The sequence below is a fragment of the Haliotis rubra genome, unplaced genomic scaffold (genome assembly GCF_003918875.1).
Source record: "Haliotis rubra isolate DU_JTF1 unplaced genomic scaffold, ASM391887v1 Scf198, whole genome shotgun sequence".
In the NCBI taxonomy this organism is placed as follows: domain Eukaryota; kingdom Metazoa; phylum Mollusca; class Gastropoda; order Lepetellida; family Haliotidae; genus Haliotis; species Haliotis rubra.
This window is the reverse complement of record NW_025765980.1, coordinates 903,167-912,357: the sequence shown is the minus strand read 5'-3', so window position 1 is coordinate 912,357 and position 9,191 is coordinate 903,167. Positions and strand designations below refer to the sequence as shown.

The following is a 9,191-nucleotide window of genomic DNA, read 5'->3' as shown; positions in this document are numbered from 1 at the left end:
CGTTGTGTTTCACGTGTCAAATAAACTTGACAGTCGTGTCATTACACACTATGATAACATATTGAATGTCCTTTTCTGTCGTGGTAAAAGTATATTTAAGTGCTACAGATAAATCGTTCATTTTTCTCGTTACATAGTATTTTTTATTTTCACAAATAAGAAAATGGCAGATTAAAATATTTGTCACTAATGCATACACCAGAAAACAGTGACCAACTCTGGTTAATATCTTGTGGTTCATTCACTCGAGAAACCTAAGAGACTCGCTGCACTCGCATATCTGCGGCCGACCTAGACATTCAAAGAGAGTCGGCTATCATCGCCTACCGTGATTCTCCCTCGGACATTCGAGATGCGCCCTGGTCACAATTCATAGTATTTTACTGTGACAGTCCATTCAACACCTCGGCTCGAACTTCGAGATAGTGGGAAAATTGATGTGATTTTGATATTGTCGCTTTTCCTTCGTGAAATAAGCCCTCGTTCTACCGCGAAGTGGAACGTTTCTCCACCTCGTGCAGGCTGGTCGCCATCTTGAAATTTTCTCGGCGAGGTAATAGTGTGTCCTCTTCATTCGTCTCAACCCTACACAAGTTCAGAGAACGTATGATCACGCATTGCTGCAATGCCATCGTCCTTGCTGCACGTTGGTTTATTGTACATTGGTTTACATAAGTATCGGAACATAAAAATTGAATGTTTACATGTCAAATCAGCTATCAATTGTGCTTGTTAATTGATTCGCCTCACCCGTGTTCAGCAAATTTTCCATCAGTAAAATTTGTATATATAAGAAGTCGTTTCGTACATACATATTAGACAGGTTTTGTTTTTGTACTGTTCATGCGATATCACCCTCACCCTCACCCCCTCCGCAGGTAGATACTATCATAAGCCGGCGAAGACGGGACGTAGTGTATGAGCACAAAGAATGCTCACATTAGTTCAGGATTTTGGAATGCTGTTGGTTTTTTACCGAAACACATTCCGATGTAATCAGTATTTTATTTCTGCTATTTAGCAACCATCTATAAATCAATGAAATTGTGAAAACCTACACGACGTGTTTAAAATATAAACTGATGGACAAAAGAAAGTATACACCCGTATCTGATAATGGGTGGAAATAAAACCTGGAAGAAATGGACATTTGATGGTGTTGTATTTGATTGGGGTATCATAGCTGTATTTTGGACCTTGAATAGTGCTATGCTTCTGCGACCGTTTTTAGCAGTTTTGATAACGTTTATATTTTTGGATTGAATCAGGTTTTTCAGGTAAGTAATTTTTTGGCCCAGCAGTTTATAGATATTTTTGTGGGCATTTCTTCAAACTACCATGCTCAAATATCATATACGCTAAAACTGACATGTTGTATTTTGTTTCCCGTTATTATAGTGTTCGCATATCATTTATTGTTTGAGGGTTTTTCGGTTTGTTTGGGCTTTTTCTTTTGTTTTTGTTGTGTTGTTGTCGTTGTTTGTTTTGTTTGTTTGGGTTAAAATAAAACTTTATCTAAATAATCAATGGTTTATTGACGCATAACCAACGAGGGTCGGGTTATAGAAATACATGTCGATTTTCGATGTCAGTGATTACGGGATATCGTTATTTAGGACAGTTTGTACCCTTGTCCCTGCAATTTGGTACATACGCGGGGTGTTCTCGTTATACAGCCTATAAGTCTTCCCCGTATAACACTGTTGTTATCGAGCTGTGCTATAGGCGTGTCAAAAGAAGGTGTCTGCAGTGTTTGGGGGACTCGTCGGCTAAATTTGCAATTTAAGGATGCAAAGGGAACTTTATCGACCGTTAATCTCGTCATAAAAATCTCATAAAAACATTCTTGTGACACGTGTGTTGGTCCCCATGTTGAGCATGCTGAGAAGGAATAGTTGTTAGGTACCTCCGTGCGGCTGTCAAACCCCACACAACGTGAACAGGTGAGGGCGAGGAAAGGGGTACAGACCGAGGGGTGGGATGGCCAGGGAACGGAGGGTAGAGAACGAGCTCTGGGGTGGAGAGTTGGGAATTGGATGGAGAGAAAAGGGAGGCATGGGGAGCCAAGAACAGAGTGAAGAGCGAAGGATGATATGAAGGGAAAGGGTGGGGGTGGAGAGGTACGGGTGGGGTGGAGAGCGAGGGATGATATGAAGGGGAAAGGGTGGGGGTGGGAGGACGGGTGGGGGAGAGCGAGGGGTGAAGGGAAAGAAGGGTGAGGGGGTGGAGAGGTACAGGTGGGGTGGAGAGCGAGGGATGATATGAAGGTGGAGAGGAGAGCGAGAGGGAAAGGGTGGGGTGGAGAGATGGTACGGATGATATGAAGGTGGGGTGGAGAGGTACGGGTGGGAAGGGATGAGGGATGATAAGGAAGGGGACAGGGTGGGGGGTGGAGAGGGGATGGGGTGGAGAGCGAGGGATGAGTTAAAGGAAAGGGTGGGGTTGGAGGTACGAGTGGGGTGGAGAGCGAGGGATGAGTTGAAGGGGAAAGGTTGGGGTGGAGAGGTACGGGTGGGGTGGGGAGCGAGGGTTGGCGCCTGATTAGAACGCACAAGACTGCTTGACATATATCAATATGGAAATTGAGTTATCCAGGATTTGGAGACTCATGACAAAGTGATTCAGGACTGCACGTCCACAGGTTATTTGCAAGTAAGATATGTTCACAAATACCTGGGTTGCTCACGACTGACGTTGCTGAAATACTCGATCTGATATCGGTCCATCCCTCCATATTCACACATTTAACATTGAATACATGCATATTCACACGGTGTCAAAATCAAGACCCAGTCGGATGTTGTATGTCATCTTTACTCTTCTAACATATAGTCATGTAGATGAATATATTTTACAAAAAATTGACGGTGGTGAAAATACCTTAATGCAATATAATAATAGCCCAGAGACTTTTCATTTTCAGAAACGGTAGTAATCTAGACGTTTGCCACATGTGTGCGTGTGCAGGTGCGTGTGCGTATGGTGTTAATCTCAGTCATTGGTTATCCCCGGCGTTCGTTGGTTGTTTTGTAATACGTCTTCATCTGCAGTTACAGGAACAACAATACAGAACCGTAACTAACCGTACGATATTACAACACACACGAAGTGAGTGAATATTACTTATCGCCGCAGGAGCAATTTTGCAGCTATTCGTGGCGAAATAATGCACTTGAAAGCCAAAGCCTCGTGGTAATTTCGACTGTTCGAACACCTGGTAAGTCAGAATATTTCATTTTGTCGAAATGTTTTATCATTAAGTTTTCACTCTGACACAATAGACGCTTCCTTGGACTCTCCCGAGATGTATGTTCAAGAACCCCTGGTAACGGTGCCATCGTTTACCAAAACGATGGGTCCGCATCGCTTTCGCCGAACAAGCCTTCGTTGTAGCTTGGCATTTTAACGCCCGTTCTAACAAGTACTCAAATCAAATACGGAGTACGTTTGATCGAATTTTCTGCTCGTACGACGACAGTGGTTGTCTGATTGTGAGTGACGTACTGCAGCCTTCATCATCAACAACGTCGTCTACCCCTACATCGTCACACTCATTACTCCAGTGCATTGTTCAACAGCATCCGATAAACAAATGCATACCAACTGTTCTATTATTCTCGTCGACTGAGTGTGGTGGACGACAATGACGTCATTGTTATTTACAACCTACCTAGAATAGACACCGGTGAAGCACGATCCACACAAAATAGTCTTTCAACAATATATTAAAAATAGATACATAAGCTTTAATACCTGACAGCGAAAAACAAACTGCAAAAGATACGTTTCATTTTATAACAGGACAATTACACTTTAAAATTGCAAAAGTTAAAAAAATACAAAGTCTACTTAGCAAATGATAAAAAATACCGGTATTCTCACATCTATTGTGAGCACGTGTTTTCCATTTTTTATATTGATCGTGCATGTTTTTTTAATATATCGCTTCTGTTGTCATTGAACTCATTTGTTTCAAATAACAGTCACTAGCATAAACGCAAGAACGCCTAAACTTTGACAGTTTAAATTACATCATCGAATGATACTGCAATTTATCTTACTGTTCATTTTTCGTCAGTATATATATATTCGTCGATGATACAATGTCATTTTGAAAATAATTCATACAGATGATCGTAGACTATGTTTTGTGTCTACGATTGCAAAATCTATTCAGGGCGCATAAAATATACGGTCACTTTATTTGACATTTATAGTTTGTGCGATATTCACACACTGAAACATTTGAGGCTTCTTTGCTGACAATATTTCACCTATTTTTATCGTCAGGTGTTTTGATAACATCCTTTTGTTGAGACGAATATACCTCGTCACAACATTCCCTCCCATCTGTACAGTAACTAGATATGATCCACTTATGGATTGAATAATACTGGTTTTGAAGTGTAAATTTTAAGAGCACATTCATATAAGATATGACCAAGATATATTGAATGTCATGCAAAATTCATAAAATTAAATAAGTATAAATCATTACATTATCTAAACTCGAATTATAATATAAATCAAAAAGATTAAACATGTTCTCAATTAAATTTAACACACGTTATACCCCATATTTAAGTAACAATCAAACATTTTGTAAGGTTGGAAAGTGAGTAAAAGAAAAAAGCATAATATCTGAAAACTCGCATCACGAAAGATATTCCGAAACTGGTTCTTTCTTCTATACACACATTTAGCATTAAAATATATCCTGTTGATGGTTGTATTGCATTGCATTCATTACACGTAAATTTCCATTGCTTGTTTTTGACAGTGACAACCCTAAAGAACTAAAAACAATGTTGAATTTTACAGTTTTGCAGTTGGAATATGTCATTTTCAAATCTGAGTTGACAATAAAAATTTAACAGATACGCAGAAAAGGAGACAGACCCAACAATGTTATCCAGTAAATAAAAAGCAGGTTGCACTGGCAAACTTACTCCGAACACAAAATTTTGTCTGAAAAAAAAACAACCGAAAAGGGAAGTAATATTGATTTGAGAAATACAGTAAAAATACAAAACACTGCTTCTCGGCGGGTTTTGGGGTTTTGTTTTTTTAATTTCTGAGGCGAATACATTATTGATCACAGCATTAACAGCGTATTCTATTTTTCTACTGAAATATGACCTTGGATAATTTTCCTTAAAACTGTATTTTAACACGACTTTAATAAAATTAATACAGTGATATTTTTCAAATGTCGTTACTTCAGACACATTCAAGAAAAATGTTTGTCAATTAATTTGTACTTTTATTGTCATGCTAAAATAGCTGCATTTATTTTTTACGTCCCCTAACATTTTCGCAATCTCAAAACATGTTTGACCAAGTCATAATTCTCAGTTTTATAAATCTACTTTACATTGATTCCAAGGAAAGAAAATGAAATAACAAAGAATTGTTTTGGGAAAATAAACCATTTTGCTATATTCCTGTTACACCTTTCAATGAAATGAAATATGAAAAATATGTTCCAAATAAAACAGAAACTTATTTAGAGATTAAACATTCAAATATGAGTTAATGTTATTATTCATATTTGACAACTGTTCGGGAAATTGATACACCCAAATAGTAAACAGATGCCCAATGCTAGAGACCGGGAAACAGTAGTGAAATACAGACATTAGTGACTGGGCAATCCTCCGTATTGTTAACCTGCGAAAATGACCAACCCGCTCAACAGAAACCCTTACCAAACCAATTCTAGAACATCACTCCTAGAAGAAATACAATTTTTTATTTCTAAAAACAACTAAAACAATCGCCGTCATCTTAATGTTACAGCTCTGATATTTTTTAAAAAAAGGTTTACATGTGTTTATTATGGTTAGTATTTTAGGTTCATATTTAACTAGTCAATTAGTTCATATTACCAAAATAATCAAAAGCCTCATTAATTTGAAGTAGCAAACAAGATGTCATTTATACAAAATAAATACAATTTATTATACAGGTCGTATTACAGTGCTCATATCGAGTTCTAACCTGCCACTGTCATGTTAAATAGGTCACTGATAAAATATACTATGATGATTATAAAACCACATAATAAAGTACAGAGAAAATATTTGCTTCACGTTTTATTGAATCCAACAAACAAGAACAAACTTACCATAAAATCTAGGTCAAACCGCTGTTAAATTCATTTGTACATATTCAAATGATGGTTTCCCAGATAAACAATCCATTACGTCCTAATGTGAAACCTGTGTCCATGACGTTATGTTCTCTACACCAGGCGAGAGACACCCGTTTCTCCTCCTTTGCCTGTTGGAGAGATGTTGACTCAAAATACTATCCCAGCTCCCGAGCAATGGCTCAGCACTCCCAGCAAACACTGGCCACAGGCTCTAAGTCATTTGCCTTGAAAACCTCACGTAACGGTCCTGGTTGCTGGGAACACAGCCACACAGTATAGAATGTTAGACCTTTTATCTTCTCTTCCCGGTGAACAATGCCCTTCCATTTACCAAGTGGGTCACTACCCCAGATGAGGTGCAGTCTGTTAAAACAATGCTACGGAGTGTTTGGTCAATCGATCATCGCCATGAAGCTTGCTGACCCGGTTGGTTTTGCCTGGTCCTTGAAGTCGCTGACCCCGCTAGTCGATGTGGGTCGAGAGAAACCTCTCAAGCGAGATGCTTGGTAACCCTATATCCAACGCCTCAAGCTCGCCTTCCCGCTCGTCTGTTGCAATGGCGGACCTTCCCGCCTGAGTAAGCAAGCAGACGAGAAGGTCCTTTGCAGCAGACGACAAGAGCTGGGGAGAGAATATAGGCTGAAGATACCAATGACACTTGGAACAGCACTCTCTCTCACACCCCGGCCGCATGCTTCTCACTTTACATATCAATTAATGAATGTAATTATGTGGCAGGATCGTCAGTCATTTTTGGCCCCCAGCCAACTTGTCATTCATTCTGGTGGGCGGAGCTTATGACTGACAGGCCATCTATCTGATTCCCTGGGCCCTGCAATGATGGATGTGAAGGCTGTTCCACTAACTCGGCTCACAAGCCAGTCCTCTCGTGACCTTGACCTACACATCTACTTCGGGCTTTGTGTACGCGATCGTGGGATTGTTATTTTTTACCTCGGAGTTAATCAACCAATTAGAGACCGGAAATTTATAGTCTGTAGGTGAGTGACTCGCATTTCTCTCAATAGGTATCTGAAAAGAATAAATTCAATATTCCGTTAACGCAGGGCGTCGCCTTGTTATCAATTGTTAATTAGCAAAGTGCACAAGTTTGAGTATGCAAAGGTGCAGGGTCGCATTCGTATCAGACGAAGGACGGGCACTGCCATTGAACCAGGAAAAGATGAGACTCCACCATAGAGAGAGACACAATTTGACGTTCGGGCTTCGGTCTGTTGATTAGGATAACAATGACTGGTCACTAGGCACCCAGCCCGACAGTCCACGTAATCAACAACTATCTTCAAATACTAATGCAATATACATATTCTGGTCGGGTGCCTCTAGAGTAATAAATGAATACAAGATATTTGTTTAGTATGGAGAGCTTGACGTTGTGTAGGCTGACAAATTGGGGGGAGAGTCGGGTATTGATCAAACTCTAGCTAAGCTAAGACAAATTACCCCGAGAGCAACAGCCACAGCCAGTCACACGCAATACCGACAACAGCCGCCATTTTGAATTGGTCGTCTTCAGGCCGGACAGAAAATCAAATCCTCCCCTTCGCCATTGTCCCCTTTGACATATGTACGCGAAGAACAAGCTTTTTACGTGGCATCTGTTGCAAATTGATTCAATAAAAAAGAGTAAAAAAAGGTTGTTTTTAAAAGTAATTTTTAACACCGTAAGGCCTATCGTAAAATATTACGGAAAATTAGACAAGATGGTAATTCAAATTCTTTAGATAGCATCGTTCAGACACACAGCATTAAATCTCAACTTGACATTTGTCGCTGTGAGGTTTACATGTAAACCTTGAAAATACAAAAGATATTTTTTCCTTTTAACAATAAGAAGACAACAAACAAGAATTGTCTGTATGATTCTACCGATATCTTCACAAATTAACTTCCTGGACAAGATAGAGGCCTTTTTTCCAATAGATGACATCAAGCTTAGACTATATTTATCAAATGTAACCCTGCTTTCAAAACTGAATGCTTGGTTTGGTTGGTGTTACACATGACACCAAGCCCAAACCATTTCGTCTCCCTGGCCCTTCTAGATGTGTTGATGAAATATAAGGATTCAAATCAATACCAATATTTCTTTTGCAAACAGTTTTGTAATTTCATGATTCTCTGCAATAAATAATGTTTTCATGAAATCGCAAGACGGAATTGTCTGCCACTGTGTAGGTATTTGATTTCAAAATATACACAAGGAAACCTTTAGACTGAAACATGTTAAATGTTTTGAAGTTTAAATAAAATAACGCATTTTGTATTATATGGTTCTTTAAAATTGAAACTTACTTCGTCGTGGGGAATTTGTTCCAAAATTTGTCTTTGATATTTAAAAAAAACCCGGTTTAGCCAAATCTCAAAGAGTATGCCATATCCACAGTATTTATGCTAGATCTGTGTCAGACAATTCCATCTCTTCTACCCGACCGATTAGTGATAAATACATCTAATAAAAAGATAATGCATCGTGCGTTATTTATCAATGAACCAAGTTTCCTTTCCCTTGACAGAACATTATTCGTTTTGTAGATTAATACATCCGTGTTAAAAGTCACAATTCATCCTTTTTCGAAATAATATTATGGAATCGTAAAAAGAGAATTTTGAATATTAATCATGAATAACTTAATAGTTTACTACACCAAGCCTGTTTTTTATATTACTGCATTGACTCGTTTTACGAAACATTCATCTCTGACCAAAAATAATATAGAAAAACAAACAATTTTAAAAAATATGTCAGATGTCAAATGTCAAAAATTATCATTACATTTTTTCCAGTTTGTGTTTCAATACCTTCCTTCAACAACTTGGATTTAGAAAACAGTGAGATTGCAACAACAATGAAATGAAGAAAAATAAATCAGTAGATGTTTTCTCTCAAAACTAGGAACAATTATTTCAAAGAAGTAATGGCTGTTTATGGTCGCGATAATTTTAAGGTCATTATGTAATTTGTTGTTGACAAGAAAATATGGCCCGACTTCAAGCAAGCTGCAGTCGTTATCCT

General features: G+C 38.6%; 1 long non-coding RNA gene across 1 annotated transcript; it reads right to left on the bottom strand.

The window, feature by feature from the left end:
• Window positions 1-6,082: 6,082 nt before the first annotated feature.
• Window positions 6,083-7,697, bottom strand: LOC124275080. The gene is made up of 2 exons (XR_006898199.1): window positions 7,619-7,697; window positions 6,083-7,186 (listed from the first exon to the last, which is right to left on the bottom strand). It is a non-coding gene; the product is annotated as an uncharacterized LOC124275080 (long non-coding RNA).
• Between the last annotated feature and the right edge of the window lie 1,494 nt (window positions 7,698-9,191).